The sequence below is a fragment of the Aythya ferina genome (assembly GCF_964211825.1).
Source record: "Aythya ferina genome assembly, chromosome: 2".
In the NCBI taxonomy this organism is placed as follows: Eukaryota; Metazoa; Chordata; class Aves; order Anseriformes; family Anatidae; genus Aythya; species Aythya ferina.
In genome coordinates this window covers 109,401,763-109,421,061 of record NC_140297.1, presented here as the reverse complement: position 1 = coordinate 109,421,061, position 19,299 = coordinate 109,401,763, and the positions used below count along the sequence as shown (strand labels likewise).

Below are 19,299 nucleotides of genomic sequence, written 5' to 3'. Positions count from 1 at the left end.
ATTTTGGGGATTTAAGAGCAAAGTGTACAGATATTACTCCTTGGACTTGCAATTAATACTTGCATAACCTGTCACTCTAAAAAGCTTCTGAAAGGAAAGGGAAAGCAAGGTTGCTGCATATAGAAAGAATCATGAAATCGGAGAAGGGGACTTTGCAGAGAAGAATAATTTTACATTGAGTAAAATACACACAGCAAAATAAGACAGAATTGGCTTTAGAAAATAACAGGAAAATAGATAACTATGACTCACCAGCCGCTCAACTTCCTAAAGCCAGCAGGTACTGCAAAGCATTTAATTGACTAAAGTTGCATCTAAAGATGAATTTTTGTTTCTGCAATAACTGCTTGTTTAAAGAGTGACACAACAAATAAAATTCATATCCTCTATCTAATAAAACACACTCCACAGCAACAGTGGATAAACAGTGAATACATTTCCTTCTCTCATTTCAATGATTGATTGACTTTATTTTTTTTTTTATTATTTTTTTGCTGTGCTGTTGGCATATTCAACATGACTTAGAACAAATGTACGCTATTGACATTTGAGATTCTTGTCAGATTTTTCAGAATTGTTAAAACTCATTGGAGTAATGAAGGAAAGGAAAAGACAGGAAATAAGCGTGAATTAAGGTAATTTTGAATGTAAATTTAATGAAAATATAATTTTAAGAGATTAGGAAAACAGAAAAATTCATGTCCATATGGGAATATGATAGAAAGCACAGATAGGAAGATTTTCCTAATTCTCACGGCTACCTCAGAAAAGAGGGGAACCTAAAAGTACGTTTGTTATAAATATCAGTTTAATGATAAATAAATAAATAAATAAATAAGCAGTACCTTTCTGTTTCCATTCCCCTTTATTCACACACACATACAAAAAAAAAAAAAAAAAAAAAAAAGGAATGGAGGAATGTCCCTGTCCTTAGTCTCTGACTCTTAGTCTCCACTGAACACACTAAACATTCTCAGCCATTTCTGCTTACTTGAAAATGTTCTATATTGAAAGTAACGAATACGCTCATGAACACATTTAATGTAAACTGAATGTCTTAGAGAGAAAGTAGAACAACATGATCATACATTTCTCAGCAAAACAACACTATGTCTTCCAAAGTCAGTGGATTTCACTCAGAAGCATCTGCAGTATTACAATCAGAACACTATTCTTTGTGAATAAACTGGTAAATTTTAAAAAAATACATAATATGCATTAAGCATATTATATGCATTATATGCATAAAGAAAAAAAAAAAAGATAAATAATAACATGGTTTCATATGAACACGATAGAAGTGTCCCTAACTTCAAAAACAAAACATCTTCACTGAAAACACTGGAGGATACGTTTTACTTGCCCAGTAAAAGCAAAGGGCAATTGAATAATACTGAGGCAGATGCATTTTGATCAGATATCCTGTTTCAGTGTCACCAGTTATAAAGTATCTGACATTTTTACAGGAAATACAGAAAAACATCATTATTTACAAATGCACTTTTTTGAAATGTGTGCTAAATAACTTCCTTACTGAATTACCTGGAGCATCCATAAATGTTTTAGCTCTCTGCCTAACTTCCTCCAGACATCAAAGTTCTCAAAAAATAACGACAAAATGAATTTGCTTTGAATAAAACTTCAAAAAATCAAATGAAATTTCACTTTGTTTCTCTTAACATTAGCAAGAAACACCATGAAAAGTAGACTTGTAAGAGCAATACACACACACATACATGCAAGTATAGATGGACAAAATAATTTTCAAGGAACTGAGGCAGAAAACCCTGGCACATAAAAATTTTTAGTTAAAACAACTGTATATTCCTCTTTGGTAAAACAACAATCGATGTGATTTCCCTCCAAGCAAATTATTTTTAAGATCATCCTGTACACTGGGCTACAATTAGCATGCAGTAATGAGTTGTCAGCTAACTCACTATTTAAAGCTGCTGCAAACACTGATGTAAACTTTGGCAGCTTTTCCCTTACACAACTGAGCATTAATGTGTTTTCTGATGATTAAAGATAGTTTCCTTTCTGCAGGTTTAGAGGCATAAAAGGCCCCAGTGGGAAGGTTGGGAAGGTATTCCCATCTCTCCATTATACAGTAAGTTAATTCAATCAATCATTATTTATGGAGTGGGAATAAACTGAACACTCTCAGGAAGGAGACTCACTAAAAATAAGGAGATGAAGAAGAAATTCAGTTTTAACAGTGCAGTTGTACAGCAGTTGATTCCAGAAGGAATTCCCCAGTAGTTCTTTCAGACTGCATCTAGTTGGTGAGTCCTCATAAATGGAGCAGAAGTGAAATTGCTGAAATCTTATACATGGATATCTCCCAAACAGCAGAAGATACAGCAAGCATTGTTCCATAGTCGGAGAAGGAGGGTAACACAAAATGGAAAAGTTGTCCTTAGCCTCAGTACTGTGAGTGACAAAGCTGGAATACATTTTAAATAGACAGCTATTCTGAATGAGGCAATTTAGAGATAAACGAGTTTTGTAATAAAATTTTGATCAGGAAGTCAGATAAGTGAAAATCTGGTGTTGAAATCAGTAAAACTTGTCTTTTAAATCTCTTCTTGTGGAAGATGTATTATGAAGCTTGCAGTTAAGATGTTTTTACAGATTCAACCTCAGTTTAACATAGATGTGCACTGGGAAGAAAAGACCACTTGAAATTGCATATTCTGGATCTGTAGTTATTTCTAATTTCCTGAGTTTTTGTTTCACCAAATGTAATACTATAAAGGTCAGTCTCCTCCACAACAGCAGAGAAAGAACAGATATCCATATTAAAAGAAAAAAATCATAAGTTAATCAGCCATAAGTCATGGTAACGCATTCTGATCGCACTGCATTCCATTAAGACAAAACAGTAGCCTCCCCCTGAGCAACCAATGCCTTGGCTGTAAACCACATATCAGCTCCTGACTTGCTGATCCTGGTAGACCAAGAATTTACAGGCACATGATAATATAGTGGCAAACAAAGTGGGAGCTTTCAAGTCTGATAGGTAATACTAGAGAAATATTTGTGCCTCTGCATAAAAATTAATACCACAATACATTCGGAGTATTTTTTCCCTTGAACGTGCATGTTTTTCAGATACTTTGGAAATCATATCCTTTTATGCAAAGGTATAATTTGAATAACTAAGTTTCAACATCTGAAGAAGCAGAGAAAAAAGAGGAAACTAATGTAAAATCCAACTCTACACAAATTCTGAGCAAGTCCTTAAAGACTAATGAATGATATTTTGTGATGTCATTTAAGAAAATATAAAATCCCTGATTACTTATTATTTCCTTTGAGGACACACTTGTACAGAACAGGTGCAAAAAACACTACCAAATTAAGATGACTACATTTTATAACACTTTTTATTGGTATAGAGAGACATCTAAGATATTAGGAAATGGTGAAACCTCATGTCTTTCAAGAACTACCAGAAATGTGTCACAATCTGCAGTGTTATAGGCTGTGTTAAATACTAATGAGTTTCAGGGTGTCTTTTCTAAGCACTCATCTCTAAAATTGTAAGTTGCGTTTCCAAGACATCTGTGCTTCCAAGAATTTGTTTCAGAATTTCTGTTATTTCTGCTTGTCCCCATTCTATTCCAATTCTCATCAGAATAAAGACCTGTTTTTCAGTAAACATACCATCACCCTTCCATTCTGAGAAGTGAAGACTTTAGTAAACTTATGGACCCACTGATAACAAGGTTCCACTAAACTCCATCTTTATCTGGCTCAGTTAATATTCTGGATCTTTAAAACCTCCATGGAGGTAAATGACGACTACCTGGACTCCCAAAATCTTCAGTGGAAGTACTGTTCTGTAGGTCACCAAATCCTTACCACTTACACATTACTTCATTTGCAGCCAGGAGGCAGCATCAAATTATAACTTATTTGGGAAAAGCCAAAGCAACTCCCTTCTATATGAAACATTACGGAGGAACTAACAATCCCTACCTTTCATTATGATGAATCCCTTTCATCATGATCCTAAATCTTGGAATGAGATACACAGATAGATCACAGAACCTCCACATTTGGAGATATTCAAAACTCAATGGGAAAATGCCTTGAGCTATCTGATCTAGCTCTGTTGGCCTTGAGGTCGAGAAATCCTTTTCAACATAAACTATCATTTAAATCTATGTAAAATTACTTTGTCTTTAATTAAGTCACAACAATTTCTGGGACAAAAGGTATGAATTTTATCTGCTCAGCTTCAGACATTTTCAAAAAAAAAAAAAAAAAAAAAAAAAAAAAAGCTGAACCAGGGAGTTCCAAATCATCTGAATTACTTTGCAGTAGCCATAAGATAACAGCAACTTGGTTTTATGTTTCAAAAAGACAATAGCTGTTTCAGTGCTATAAAATCCTTAATTCCCAGCTCAACCATGCTTCAGTAGTCATTCTGAAGGACTGTTAGCAGCCAAAAGTCACCAGTATAGTTACCTCACACATCTGGGTTTTCCTTTGAGGTCTTTTTTCTCACTAGTGATGAGGCTGACTTTGCTAAATCTTGTAAGGGAAGCCAAGAAATAGCCTGAGGTGGTACTGAAGTGGAAAACAGAGCAAATTAAACTAGTTGCCTTCCTACTTCACAGCCAACTGCAATTACCTTACTGGAGAGATATCATCCAAAGAAAACACTGAACCACACAAACAGGAACCATTTCATTAGCATCCACAGAGTGAACCTTTCCCCAGGTGTAATTTGAGGGGACCTTAAAATATGCAGTTCTATCTTCAACTTTCAATCCTCAATGGCTTCCTACTGTAATTCTAGTTTCCCTCTACATGAAATCCTGCAGTTAAATCTACTTTCAGGATGACTACCCTGATTAATACCTCTATAATGTCTGTACTGTCTGTTGGATAAAGCATTTCTTTGTTCAAAAGTAATCCTTTTCCACTGAATGCTTGCAATTTCAGTGCCGAGGGAATGAATCACCATCAGTTGGTGCTGCCATTTACACTGCTTGTATGTATAGTCATGTGAAGTCAGTCTGAGCCATAATTTCTTATCTTCTTCATTCAGCTGTGGATTATGACAGTGGAAGCTCTATATAGATTCAGGTAACTTGCAGGCCATCCAACATGTCTGTCAAAAAGACCAGAGTAATTTTGGAGATATCAGATGAATTCTGAATGCTTCCAATTCTGAATTTTGAAAGGTAACTTAGGAAAGACTAATAATTGCTGGAAAATTAAACAAATCCAAACAAAACATAGCAAGCAAAAAGGCAAAACATGGAAATCCAGGATACAATTCCTGTAAGGAAATGGAAGGGAGAGCATGCTTTGACCAATGTTAAGTTCCACTATAGCTTGCTAAAAAAAACAAATCAATCTGACAGAAACGGTCAGTATTTTGATTTTTCACTCCACATACTGGAATGAAAAAAAAAAAAAAAAAGATCTCTTGAATTTTCATACAACAATGACAGAGGTACTCCTTATAGTGGAAAGCAAAATGGTCAGTGTTCTGACTTGAGACTCATATATCATAAAGGATCACTTAGTTCTCAGCAGAGATCTGAGCATGTGTCAATGATACCTCCAGGTATCAACCCTACTAATGTGCAATTAACTATTGGTGTCTATCGTTTTTGAAAAGTCATTTCATTTGGATGTACAAGCGGAAGAACTTAGAAAAACATTTCCACAGAATAGGAGATTATTTTCCTGTCTGCTTCTATTAGGAAAAAAAAGTACCTTTCAATAAAGAGTATAAAAATATAAAGCAAGTTAATTAAACACACTTTACAATGATCCTGTGCAACAACATATTAATAAATTTAGATTGATGACTGAAGGGCAGAACTGTATAGAAGAATCCACCAAGGAAGAAAGACTGAAACAGGTATTATCAGCTTCAGTGGGGCCCATTTCACCTGAATTTAAATGACTTGAGTAAGATTATGCAGTGAGTCAGCACAGAGCCCAGAATAGAACTAGGGAATTGTGGCTCATTGTCTCTGTCTTTAACCATTAATTCACACTCCCACACTGAGAAAATGGATGTTACTATCTTATTAAGCCCCACAATATACTTAAATCATACCAGTATACTGAACCATGTTTGAGAAACCAACCAACCAACCCAACCAACAACCCCCTCAACAAACTAAGATGTAAGCCCAGCATTCACAGTGACTCAAGTTTCTGTCTGGATATGGGTAAAAAAGAGGCAATAGTTGTATAAACTGACAGACCTACAAGCTTTACCCTTCAGTCTCCTAACTTTGATTGCTTTGAGTTCTCTTAACTAAAACGTATCACTCTCACTTTTAAAGCAAAACAAAAAGATTGCAGAGGTCTTTAACCACACACACAAACACACACACACACACACAAAGCTCTTAAGGGAATAAATCATATAAATATTTATTGTGGTAAAGTTTATTATATCTTATAGTACTGAAGTGTTTCAACAGACATACCACTGAATATCTGTCTCCTAAAACCAAATCTGTCACTTAAATTTAAGGACAGTAGTGGACGGATGGTGGTACAATTAAAATAATCTGCACAAACATTAAATAAAGAGTGTAGGTTCTGATAATATTTAGGTAAATTTGACATTTAGTAAAGAAATGTATCAACTCTGTACTGCTAACCAAACTATCTTTTAATGAAATATGGATTTTTTTTTAATTAAATATGCACTTGGAAGAATACTCTCTTTCTATCCTTCTTTCTCTCACACATTATGTTTTTCTTTCTGTCATCCTCAGATGGTCCCCATTTTGCTATGCAAATGTGAAGGATCTATTTTGGAGTTGGTAACAAGTCCACAAGTGCTGCAATATCAGCAGATATGAACTGTGTCTACTCTGTTCTAAAACCAGTATCAACTAGTTGCAGACCTCTTTTGATGTTGCATATTTACAAGTAAGACAAAATATCACAGAAATTCACATATTCACATTTTTCATCTCAAACTCAAATGACTGAATATACTTGAAACTATAAATAGACACTAGAATCAGACAAGATACTGGATAAATAAATAGGAACATTTCATAACATGTTCCATGTAAGAAGCAACCCACAGCTTCCTTTCAACAGGCAGAGATTAAAGAATTGCTCTATGTCTGTATCAGTTCTTCCTCACCTGCCCACTTTAGCTAACTGGGATAAGCAGGTTGTGTTTCCCTTTTTAAAGTTGCACAGAATTCATCCTCAGTCATCCCAGCAGATAGTGGGGTGCAGCAATATGTTTTCACTCCTGCTCCCTCCAGTTGCTCACAGCAGATAATAGCAGGTAAAATGTCATTGTTCTCTTTCCTGCAGTGAGCATCATGGGCTGATTGCTGCTGAGTAAAGGAAGAAGGATGACTCCCCCCAGTCAGCCAAAAGGTAGGTGAGATGCTGTTCTATAGAATTTTACAACATCAAAATGTAGTTTTTTACAGGGAACACCTTTTCAAAATTTTGAAGAGAATGTTAGAACACATTTTTAAATTTCACATGCAGACAGAGCTTTATAATATATATGAATAAGTTTCTTTGTCAATTTCCAAAGTCCCTTAGTAGACATGCCTCTGATAGGTATGTCTATTCGACATGCCTCTGATGCCTGTGGACCACAGGACTGAAAAATGATCAGTTAAACATGTGAAATAAGGAATGAAACAGAAGAGGGAGCTGAGAAGGCAACAGGGATCTGGGATGTAACAGAACATGCAGGATTTGCATGTTGTCGACTTGTTTAAAATGAAGTTTTCTCGAAAGATACAAATAGATGTGAATTACAACTGGTATCAGAGAATTATGGTCATCTGACATAATTCAGAGAGATTTCTAAGCTTTCCTCTGACTGGAAGAGAAGGGTGTCACACAGTGTCATATACCCTTGCAGGACCTTCCCAAGTACTTTGCTCAGCAGAGAGTGATTTAATTGCTTCACATATTGTTTTCTTTGAAGTCATCTTTATTACAGTGTTTGTAGATACCTGAGAGCAAACTAAAAGATCATTTTCATATACCCTGTGTTAACACATATAAAACAATGCTGCTTTTTGAAAGTCAGCAAAGAAAAAAATGAATGCATTAAGAGGCAGTGACACAGAAAAATAAAATGGTTGAGCTATGGTCAAACACCAGATCACAAGCAAATCTGAGATTCTCAGGATTTCCCATGAAAATATATCCTGGAATATGTTTCCTCTGTATTATAAGATTATTATTTCATTTTTTACAATATAAAAAAGACTAGACTGTACTGTTTTCTATATCTGCAGACAAGAAACAATCTGTAAACCTGTAATCTTCAGAAGACCGTAAACTATTTTTTTCATATGGCTAAGAGCTTCACATGAAATTCATAAAAGAGCACCATTATCTCCTTCTATAACTCAAAAATCTGGTGATGTCTTATCAAATTACCAGCCAGAAAGTTCAAAATAAATGAATGAAACTTTTTATTTTTTCTTCAGATTGTGCATATAAATTGAAGAACTCAAGAGAGTTTAAAATGAGAAAAATTTTGAATTTCAAAAGTTCATTAAAAGGATGGTTTGGGGCTAGTTTAATATCACGACTCTTGTGGGATAGTAAAGGACTGCTGGGAAAAGCCACACAAGCTGAGGCATTAGAGTTTTGTTTGGTTCTGAGAAACAAAAACACAATCTGACAAATTTACTTCACAGCAGTATGATGGCAGAAAGAAGCACTGTCTTGGACATTTACTGAGCATAAAATCTTGAACCATTTCTTTGTCATCTTTTAACAGTTATCAGATAACAGATGGGTAAAATAGTGTGGTGGCTAAAAAAGTGTTATCACCTGCATCAGAAATCAACACCACATTTCCATACCTGTCATAATCTACTTTCATTACAGGAAAAAAAATAAGGTAGAAGTTGACTTTTTGTAACATGAAAAGACGTTTATTTGGGTATCATTTAATAATCAAATTATCTCACTGTCGCGTGAAAAAAACATTCAATTTTAGGCTTTTTAAAATCTGTACTATAAATAAATGCCTCCTCTATACAGCTGTTTTCTTGTGTACTTTTAAACTCTTCTCAACTTGATTTTGATAATGTAATCAACTGATTGAAAAAACATAACCTAATTGAAGTAGTATTGCAAAGAGCACTATTTCTATTATTATAGCTTCCCCAATGCATAGTTGTAAACAGAAAGAAGAATGATGGCAAATGTCCTAGATAAATCTGTCCCCAAATCTGTTGCTCCTTGATTGTGACCTTCTGACGCTGTTCCAGCTGTGCAGTGACTGTACTAGCATTAAGGGAGAGAATCTCAGGCTCATTCTATTCTGGGCAATACTCCCAGCATTTCTCTACAAACAAAAAATCCCATAAATTTAGTGGGTTACAATAAATTTCTAATACATGAAAGAAATACTGAAAATTTCTACATCTCACCTCCCTCCATGAAAATATGTAAAAAAAATAGTTCTAAATTAAACGCCATACATATTTTACAGCTAGTTGGATGATGCTTTTGTACTTATTTTGAGCTGTGTAGTTCAGAAAGCACCAGTTTCATCAAACCTTATTCCTAAGGAATCCTATTTCCAGTGCCTTTTAGTAAAGAGAGGAAAGGAAGATAAATGATATTAAGTAGTTCTGACTTAATGTATTCAGAATTTTAATCTATATTCTGTGCAATTCAATGCACAATGGTAATTAACCCAAAACACACTGTGCTACAATAAATAAATAAATAAGAAATCCCAAATTAATCAGAGAATATGTAAAACAGGGCAAGAGACTACAACTACTGCAGAATTCCAGTGTAACCAGTAATTCAGAGAGCAACGTGTATATTCTAAAACATATGCTGTGTATTCAGAGAGTAGCCTTTTCTTTTTTTTTTAATAGGAAATCAGTCTTACAATGTTGGATCATACCTGCATATAACATTGCCTTGCAAACACAGTCAGGAAGCTTAATACAAGACTATACTTCACTAGTTTACATAACTGGAGACTGGATCTAGGTATTCCCCTATGTAGCCCCATATATCTCTAGATTTTAAAAATGAAATCTATTTTAAAAATACCTCTAGATTTTAAAGAAGAAAACCGATCTCCATTGTTAAGCATCAGAAAAAAATCCTGAAAGTTTTAAAAGCAAATAAAACAGCTGTGCTGGAACAACATCAACAGTAAAATGTAGCCTAGCTTCTACCATTTTTTTCCAGATTTTGCTTGTACACTCAGATAAGAGTGAATAATCTATTGTGATGGGGAAGAGAAATTGGAAAATTTTCATAAGCCTCATTAATCATCACAGAAAAAGAAAACAGATAAAGACGACTTTCTGCAAAGAGCATTACCTTTTAAAATTCTGCTGGAAGTTCAAAGAAAATGTTCATCATTTTGTCCTTCCATCATTACTTTTTTTATTTGTTTTATTACTTTTGTTTTATTTGTATTAATCACTGCTAGAATTATATTGTATAAAACCTGGCCCATAAGTCAGGGAATTTTTTTTATAAAATACCATATTGATCCACTGCATAACAAATTAAATAAAGTTTAACTACAAAATCTCATTGTAAAAGTAAACAAACAAGCAACCCACCCCCACCCAAATTCTAATATATTATTGACTTTAAAGTAAAACCAGAGAACACTCTTGTGAACTGTTTAAAAAACAGCAACTAAAACTTAGAAAACATTCTTTCAGTAAGTTTATTTCAACTTCTTTAGCTGTGTTTAAATGAGTATGAGCAATGAGTTGCTGGAAGGCTGGAGCTACCTCATCCTTATTCTATAAGAATAAGAATAATAAGAATATTTACCTTTGGGTAAATGGTGTCATCCTCACTGAAGAGTCTGAAAAAAGGTGAGGCAAATGTAATGGTCATACTGTATTCAGTAACGTGCTATACTAAACTTCTATTACATTTACTGAGATAAACTGATATGAAGTGGTTTTAGTAAAAAAAGAGCTAGTATTTAGGACTCATTTTGAAACCTAAAGCAGTCCAGTGTTATTTTTTCCCTGACACCTCTCACTTGAGGGCAAGGGGAACAAAAAAACTTTGGCTTTATTTTTGGCTGTCTTTTAGATATCATATTTAACTTTCCTACACAGTAATTTTGACACTAAAGTGACTCAATTTTGAATTCTGACAGAATAAGATGGCATTTTTCCTGTACAGAACATGTGTGAACACCCCTTCCAGACAGCATGCTCAACACAATGCTCCAGTCTGCAAGAGCTATAGGAAGGAAGTAAAAGAATGAACTGAGATCTGCACAACTTACTTCCTAATGAAAAACCTAGGGAACTCAAACTATTTGAATTGTCCATAAGAAAAACAAACAAAAAATCCACCCCCCCCAACAAAAAAAATAAACCCCCCCCAATTCCCAACCTCAGTGAACCTGTGCCTGGATCAATGGTAACTGCACACTTCGAGTGTTAGTTCTCTTCCTCCTGAAATTTAATTAGACATTGCAACATGGCCAAGAAAAATTACAATTTATTTGGTCTCACTTTGTTCAATAATTTAGAATTACAAAAGAAGTGAAATTGTGAGATCAAATACTAGATACTGTAGATTTAAGGACTGTGATTATCTGTTAATCAACTATTACCTTGCTTTCAAAACATACAAAAGCTCTTCAGAGACTCTTGAACAAAAAACCTTCTGTCTATATGATTAACATTTTTCTCACCAAAGTAGCATGCTCATATAGGCAGCTATCAAAGTCAATAAAGACAGTGCCAGTTTCATTTATTTATTTATTTATTTTACTGTAAGTAATGAGTTTCTCATTTGAAAAAGTGACCTGTGTGTGTAACTGAGTAACTTCAAAACAGAGGATGAAAAAAGGGTTGAATTTCATCAGTATGAAATTTGTCATCAATTCATTGAGTCCAGAATTTCACACAGTTATAAGTGTTCAAGTCAATGCATTAAAAAAAAATAAAATCAGTATAAACAATAAGATCTTTCAGCATTCATTTTTTCAATTGTGATGCAAATTAGCGATAAGAGAGCCTTTTGAGACTATCACGTATTATTCTGAGGAATAATTATTTGAATCCATGCATTTGCTGACCATTTCTCCAACAGTTCTACTTCCACACCAGTTCAAAGCCAAAACCAAACTAATCCTCTTTTCTGCCAGTATGGAAATGATCCTTAGAGTACTAACACCCTAGCCAGGTTTATGTGACCAAATACTGATGTTTCAGTCCCCTTTCTCTCCCAAAGACACACAAACACACTCACACAGGACACTCCTGCTTTGCAGTATTCTTTGAGAAGTGGGTGACCATTATAACTTTCCCCTGAACTTCTTTCTTTGTGCTTCATTTTCATATTTGCAAGCAGGTTCTGGATCACCAAAACCGGTAACGGATGCAGCATCTAAGAGTGTCTGTTTCTTATTCATGGCAGGAAGATACAGGTAATTTATTTTGATTGTAATGGGACTTTTATATATGTCTCCTTTAAGTCAATGAACAAAGGACCTTAGAGTTGCAAGGAAAACAAAGTAAATCAGACACTGGGAAGAAAGATAGTGTGAAAGTTTCTTTCTTTCCCCTATCTATTCAAAGTGATCCAAGAACACACTTTTGTGTGTTCTTGTTATGTACAAGGCTTTATGTACAAGCCTTGATCCTGAAAGACCCTAATACATGAATTTAATGGCAAGGTTAATGAATACCTTTTGGAACTAAAGGGAAATATCCTTAAATGTTGACTTAAAAGAATGCTCAATGGGTTTGAGATAAAATGTCAAAGTTATTTGTTGTGTTCTTCTCTGTTTTAAGTCCGTGACATCACTTGGGAGTCCCACTCAAGTGCAGTATTCCAGGCTCCTCAGCACCTTTTTCTTAAATACATGAATCTTTTTAATATTGGACACATCTATCTGTTCCAGCTGCTCTCATTTCTGTATGCAGTGTTACAGCTGTAGACAATGTACTGAACAATGTGATGAAGGGCATTCTGCCCCAAGGAGCATAAAACTGAATGAACTAAGCAGGTTCAATGTAGAATAATGCAGTTCAAAGGGTGAATTCTCCCCCCAAGAAAATAGAGATAAAGTGATATTTTGGGTATTTTTAGAGAAAAAGGAGCTATGTTCTTCTACATCAGCTAAACACATCAAGTTTTTAACAGTTACCTTATTTCCACTGACAAACAGGTAGGTAACGAAGTTCACAACAGAGGTCACCAAGTGAGCTCTACAGTTAATATATATATATATATATAATTTTTCAAGCATACATGCAACCTAAGCATACATATAATCAGAAACACACACACACACGGTATATTGTCTTGGAACACAGTCAAATCTCTTCCCTATCCTATTGCAAGGGACCGAAATTTGGGATGTGGTAGTATTTCTAGCAGCCTATATTTGACAAGATCACAATACTTATCATTTACACTTGATAAATCAAAAAATTCTTTGACATAGATATGTCAAGATGGAACTAAGATGGAGGATAACCGTATTACAGAGTATAGGAGAGGACATTTTAGTCATTAAGATTATATATTCTCAGCAAACAGAGTAATGAAGACTCCAGATCTCCTTTTAGAGGTGCAAACTTCAGACATCATAGAAATTTTAATTCAGCTCTACAACACCACGCATGAGCTCCAGGACAGTGCTTATCCTTTGTTTTAAAGGTCACTGTCTGACCATAGCAGTCTTTGGTAAATTACAACTCTGTGTTTAAGCGCATGCATCAAAGAAACAACCGTGGGGAAACCCCACCATGCATTGAGTCTTTTCATCAAAGCAGTCAAAGTGTATCAAAATCATAACATTTTCAATTTGACACAAGTTTAGAGCAAAACACATTCTGCCTGTGGCAGATATCATACCTTGGATATAAAAAAAAATACTGGCAGATATGATAACGTAAGAGTCAAACTTGTAGTAGTCTGACTGAACAAGAAACACTTTCACAGGTTAATCTTTAGGCTATTAGATGTGCAATCTATATAAATTATGACTGGGTTAACTTGTGAGTATAAATGGAACTGAAAAGAAAGAACATTATAGCATTCTCCAGCAACATTCCTCATTTGAATACACATACATGGAGGAAACTTCCTTTTCTGAAGGACAACCACAACAGCAGTACTTCTAATGTTCTGACTATAAGAAAAGAGGTCCCACTTCCTCCCTAGAGGCTCCTGATAGATCTTAGAGAAGAAAAAGATAAGACTACTTCCCATAACCACAAGGTCTAAAGCCTTGCAAACAAATAAGGATTATAATTGATTGTCTGTGTGAGAAAGAAAAACAGAAGATAGGAAAAAAAAGCTGTACTTTAATTTCTCCATGAGACTTCTAAGAGGGAGAAGAAAAACTTCTCCAATTAAGAATATATCAACACCTCAAGCTAGCATAACTTTGATCTTATTCTTTGCCAGAGAAAAGAAATTTCATCTTTTCAAAGCTTCAACCAAGTAGAACCAAGTTATTAAGGAGCAAGAAAACTTAAATAAGAGTCTTTAAGAGAGACCAATGGCAAATTGACAGGTACAATATTCTAATTGATTGGCTACATCTGAGGAATTAAAATAATAATATATCTTTATTGGTACAACAGTAGTCATACATATTCAGCTGAGAACTCAGTGGCATAAAATACACAAAATTTCCTATCAACTTTAGCTTTTAGATTTTTTTTTTTAACAAAATCATTTACCATCACTTAACAAAATATTGAGAAGTATTATAAAAATTATTTTATTCAATTCTGTCACTGACTTTTGAAAGTGTATTTAATATTCATTTGCAGCATTAGATTGACAGTCACAGAAACTCAGATCCTATATTTATCTTCAAAATAAATTATTACACAGTCTGAAGCAGTACGAGCTTTTTCAGACCAACTGCGAAACATCTCATCCCTAACCTGGAAGCAAAGCTTCTGTTGTGGCTCTCCCCCAAAAGCACTGTTAAAGGCTTTGTAAGGGGTGGCACAGCTCCCTCCTGAAAGCGTTAAGGCAGGTGCTACCGAGAGCTGGCTGCAATGGTTCTTCTGCCATGTCACTATGCAAACCTTCCAAGAGTGGTGAAGTGACAATCTTTTCCAGTCACTATTGGTGGCTGAGCACTATGCAATAGTGCTCAGAAGCCTTCAAGGGGAGACCTTACTCCAGTGTTATGTCCTAGAAAACTGCAAAACCCAAAAAAGCATAGATCCCCCTAGACCTGATTGCATCTATATCTATGGGCAACTGTATCTAAAAGGGATCTTTATGATCACTTCCCTCAGGCATGTTCATGTCTCAGTCAACAGTCAGATTTATCCACACTTGCTTGGGTTCTTAGTGCCTCAGCTCCACCATATTTACATGAAACACCTTTAATGTATACAACCTGGAGTCAATGTAAAGTTAATGAACCCAAAGGAATGTCAGTGGCAAGTAAGTTCAGAGTCAGACTTTGAAGTTTTTCTATGACATCTGTTTGTCTCAAGGTGGGTCAGCACTTTGTCCTCAACTGGTCCTTCAGATGTCACTGCCCTGTCCACTGTTAGGAAGGATTTATATTTATTTCTATTTACTATTCTGAATTCTGCCCTGGTATCTTAACAGACACAAATAATCAGTAATTAAAATAAAATAAGTAGTCATTGTTAGGTTTACAATGTTACAATGCCTTTTATACAATAGGGAGATTTTTCTTTTTCATTTTAAATGTTTTTTTTTTTTTTTTTTTCAATTTATTTGGAAAATCTCAGCACAGCAATGAGGTTAAATACAACAGAAAAACAACAGTCACTCACTGGTGAGGTTTAGGGTTCAGATTACTAAAAATATTTGCCATAGACAACAGAGGAAAAAAAAAGGAATAATTTATTGCTTTGTGAAATCATCAGTTGTGACTCCTATATTATTAAATGCTTCTTGTAGACAAACTAACACTTATGGACTTAGTCATTCTATAAGCTAATCAGCACCTAAAATATTTTTCATCTTACTTTGAATGATATTTTAACAACTTAATATCAGCTCACACTGAAAACCTGATTAACAGACAGATGACAATAGCAATGAATTCTAGTGTGTGTGGGACCATCAGTATGCTGTTAAAATACAAAAGGAAAATATTACCTCCCACAACTATAGCTTTTGAATTTGAGGAAAAGCCTGTGCAAAGAAGTTTTATATGGAATCCAGTTCCATCAGCCTTCCCTCATCTATAGTCTGCACCTGCATCAAGTGAATGAAAACTTTTCACTTCCCCAGCATATAGCCTAAATCAGAATTCATTACCATTACAAGTGAATATATTCTGAACCTTAATTAAGCACAAACAGTATTCTTCTGAACAAGAAGATCCAACAAACACAATAGTTCATACAACCTTCAATTTACCACAGAAAAGGCTTCACATATCAGTATAGTTTAAAATATTTATATTTCCTCTAACGGAGGCCTTGATTTGAATGTAATTTTTAAACTATCCAATTAGCCACATGAGAAAATGCATGTATTTGTATTGTTTTTTTGTGGCAAAATTTTGGTAGTGGGAGGTTGCAGGGGTGGCCTCTGTGAGCAGAGCCCAGCAGCTACCCCATGTCAGGTCTGAGCCAGCTCCAGCTGACTCCAAAAAGGACCTGCTGCTGGACAGAGTTGAGCCAGTGAGCGATGCTGGTTGGACCTCTGGGAGAGCAGACCGAAGAAAGGAAACTTCTGTGCAACAACAGCTGGGAGAGACAGGAGCAAGAACCAGCCCTGCAGAATCTAAAGTCAGTGCAGAAGGAGGGCAGGAGGTGTTCCAGGTGCTGGAGCAGAAATTCCCCTGTGGGTACCACAGTAGAGCAGATACACACATTGCAGCCTGTGGTGGGGATCCCATGCAGGAGCAGAAGGTCTTGGGGGAGCTGCTGCCCATGGGAGACATACTGGAGCAGTTTGCTCCTGGGGGATGGACCCTGTGGTATGGAGCCATGTGGAAGCAGCTCTTGAAGAGCTGCTGCCTGAGGGCAGCCCCCACAGGCTCAGTTTGGGAAGGACGGCATCCCGTGGGAGGGACCCCATGTGGAGCAGGGGCAGAGAGTGACTGTGAAGGAGCAGCGGATACAAAACATCAGGGACTGACCACAGCCCCCATTCTCTGTTCCCCTGTGCTGTTTGGGGGAGGAAGTGAGGAACGTGTTTTTAGTTTGCTTTTAGTTCTCACTGTTCTAGTCTGTTAGCAATAGGCAATAAATTATATTAATCTTTCTACACTGAACCTGTTTTGCCCATGACAGTAATTGATGAGCCATCTCCCTGTCTTTATCTCAACCTTTGAGCCCTTTTCATATTTTCTCTACCTTTCCCTTTGAGGAGGGGCAGTGAGAGAGTGGTTGTGGTGCAATTCAGCTGCCCAGCTGGGTAAAACCACCTCAGTATTCTAGCATATTAATCTGCATTTTGTGGGAGGTTTTTCAGGTATCATAGATTTTACACTTGTACTTTTCTACAGCCCATAAAATACTAACTCAGTATTTTTCATGGAACAAAAGAAAGAGATAATGAGTCACAAACTGAAGAGCATTAACCTGTCCTCTTCTCCGATGTTGATGTCAAACAGCTCTTGATAGTAGTATTAACAAAAAGTCAGGCGACTCCTTAGGCCTCTGCTTTCAGAATTTAACATCACACTGCCATAAAAACAGAAGTAGTACCAAGATATTTACATGGAAGTTTACACTGAGATATTTTGTAACAGTTAATAAGAATGCTTACTTTCTGTTTTAGAGATGATGAAAACAATGCACAGAGCTATTGTGCAGTATGTCCAGGAATGCAACTTACAACTTACTAAGGAAGGGTGTCCTGACATAAAGGTGTGAGTCTTTACATTTTAATGCTGTCTCTATCTGCTAGATTGTTATGCTACCTACATGCTTTTTGTTACGCAGATACTGTCAATTAAAATATAATTTTATTTTTCATTGCTGTTCCATTTACATATATGCTATGCCTCAAGTCATTACCACACTCATTACAACACAGCAGTACTGTATCCCATGTCAGCATTTAAATGAAGTATGAGGATATATAACAATACAATTAACAGAAGTACTCACAATGAATGGGGCCTTGAAAAACAAAGAGATGCCTTGATGGGAATGGTTCTGCACTTGAGGCCTATATACAGCAATCACTAGAGCTTTTCATCTTTTTTTTTTTTTTTTTTTTTAAGGAGTTGACAAGCCTGATAGAAGAAGAAAAAGAGAGAAACTACAATTTTGAGACTTCATTTTTATTCAAGACATAGCACAAGGACATCCAGAGAGGCAGCCTAACAAACATAGAAATACAGCCAGAAATGAAGCCTGATTTAGTAGCAGAATTCACTTATTCTTTTTGAGGTTCTTTATAGCACCTACCAAAAGAACCTGTCTCCTGATTCATGTTTTTTCAAGCTTTACAAACAAAAATATCATATCCACCTGAACAACAGAGCACCCCAAAAGACAAAACAAACAATAAGGTTGTATTTTATATTAAAATCTACGTCCTTTCTGCTCATGCACTAAATGCCTCTGTGTTTGTCTTTACCTTGGACAAGATGAAAGGTCATTCTTTATGTGCATAATAAGCTAATCTCAATTGTAATTACACTGCAGAAGAGAGAGAAAAGAAAAACACCTTCACTTGAAGGTTAACTAGATTCAAAATAACCCAGTTCTCATCAGGGTGTTGCATTTATTTCAATTAAGCCAATCAACTTAACAAGGATTTAATTAAAAACAAGTTAGCAAGTCAGAAGAAGTATTTGAAATGTAATTAATAAATATTTTAAATAGGCAAGATGTAGCTAAATCAAATATATGATTGTAAATGCACTAGCCTGTTATTTCTTTGCAGACTTTTGCTACTGGTCAGCAAAAAAAAACACCCATCAGGAATCCAGCCATGCAGTTCATCCTAGGTCTCTGTGAAGACAAATGAACACAGCATGCAGGTGCTGTAATACTGAGATTTCTGAGAATTAGGTGAAGAAATGAGTTCCTACTTCCTTCTGTTTAAACTGAAGGGAGAACACAATGCTGGTTCACACTTTCTTTGCTCTATTTCACCAATTGCTGTTGGTATAAAATAGCTGTTCAAGGCAGTTAAACAAAGCAAAGCTTCTTTTCACTGAACTCCCATGTTTTGTTAGTTGGGCAGTTTCTTTCTCTGGTGAGCATTCTGTGAGCCAGTGGAGTGAGAAGCACAACACTAATGGACAAAACCAGATAACAGTCAATATGAAGAGTTACATCAGCCATGTTCCTGTTATGTGTGTTTGCCTTTCCACAGTCCTTT

The 19,299-nt window shown here is 35.6% G+C and overlaps 1 protein-coding gene across 11 annotated transcripts in view; it reads right to left on the bottom strand.

Moving 5' to 3' along the window:
* DLGAP1 (DLG associated protein 1) overlaps positions 1-19,299 on the bottom strand; it is a 417,012-nt gene that overhangs the window by 329,710 nt on the left and 68,003 nt on the right. For 2 of the 11 annotated variants that reach the window (XM_084510659.1, XM_084510661.1), the window contains exon 2: positions 10,804-10,837. The exons of the other annotated variants lie outside the window; for them this stretch is intronic. The gene's annotated coding sequence lies outside the window, so the exon portion shown is untranslated. The remainder of the gene's footprint in view (positions 1-10,803; positions 10,838-19,299) is intronic. 11 annotated transcript variants of the gene reach the window in all.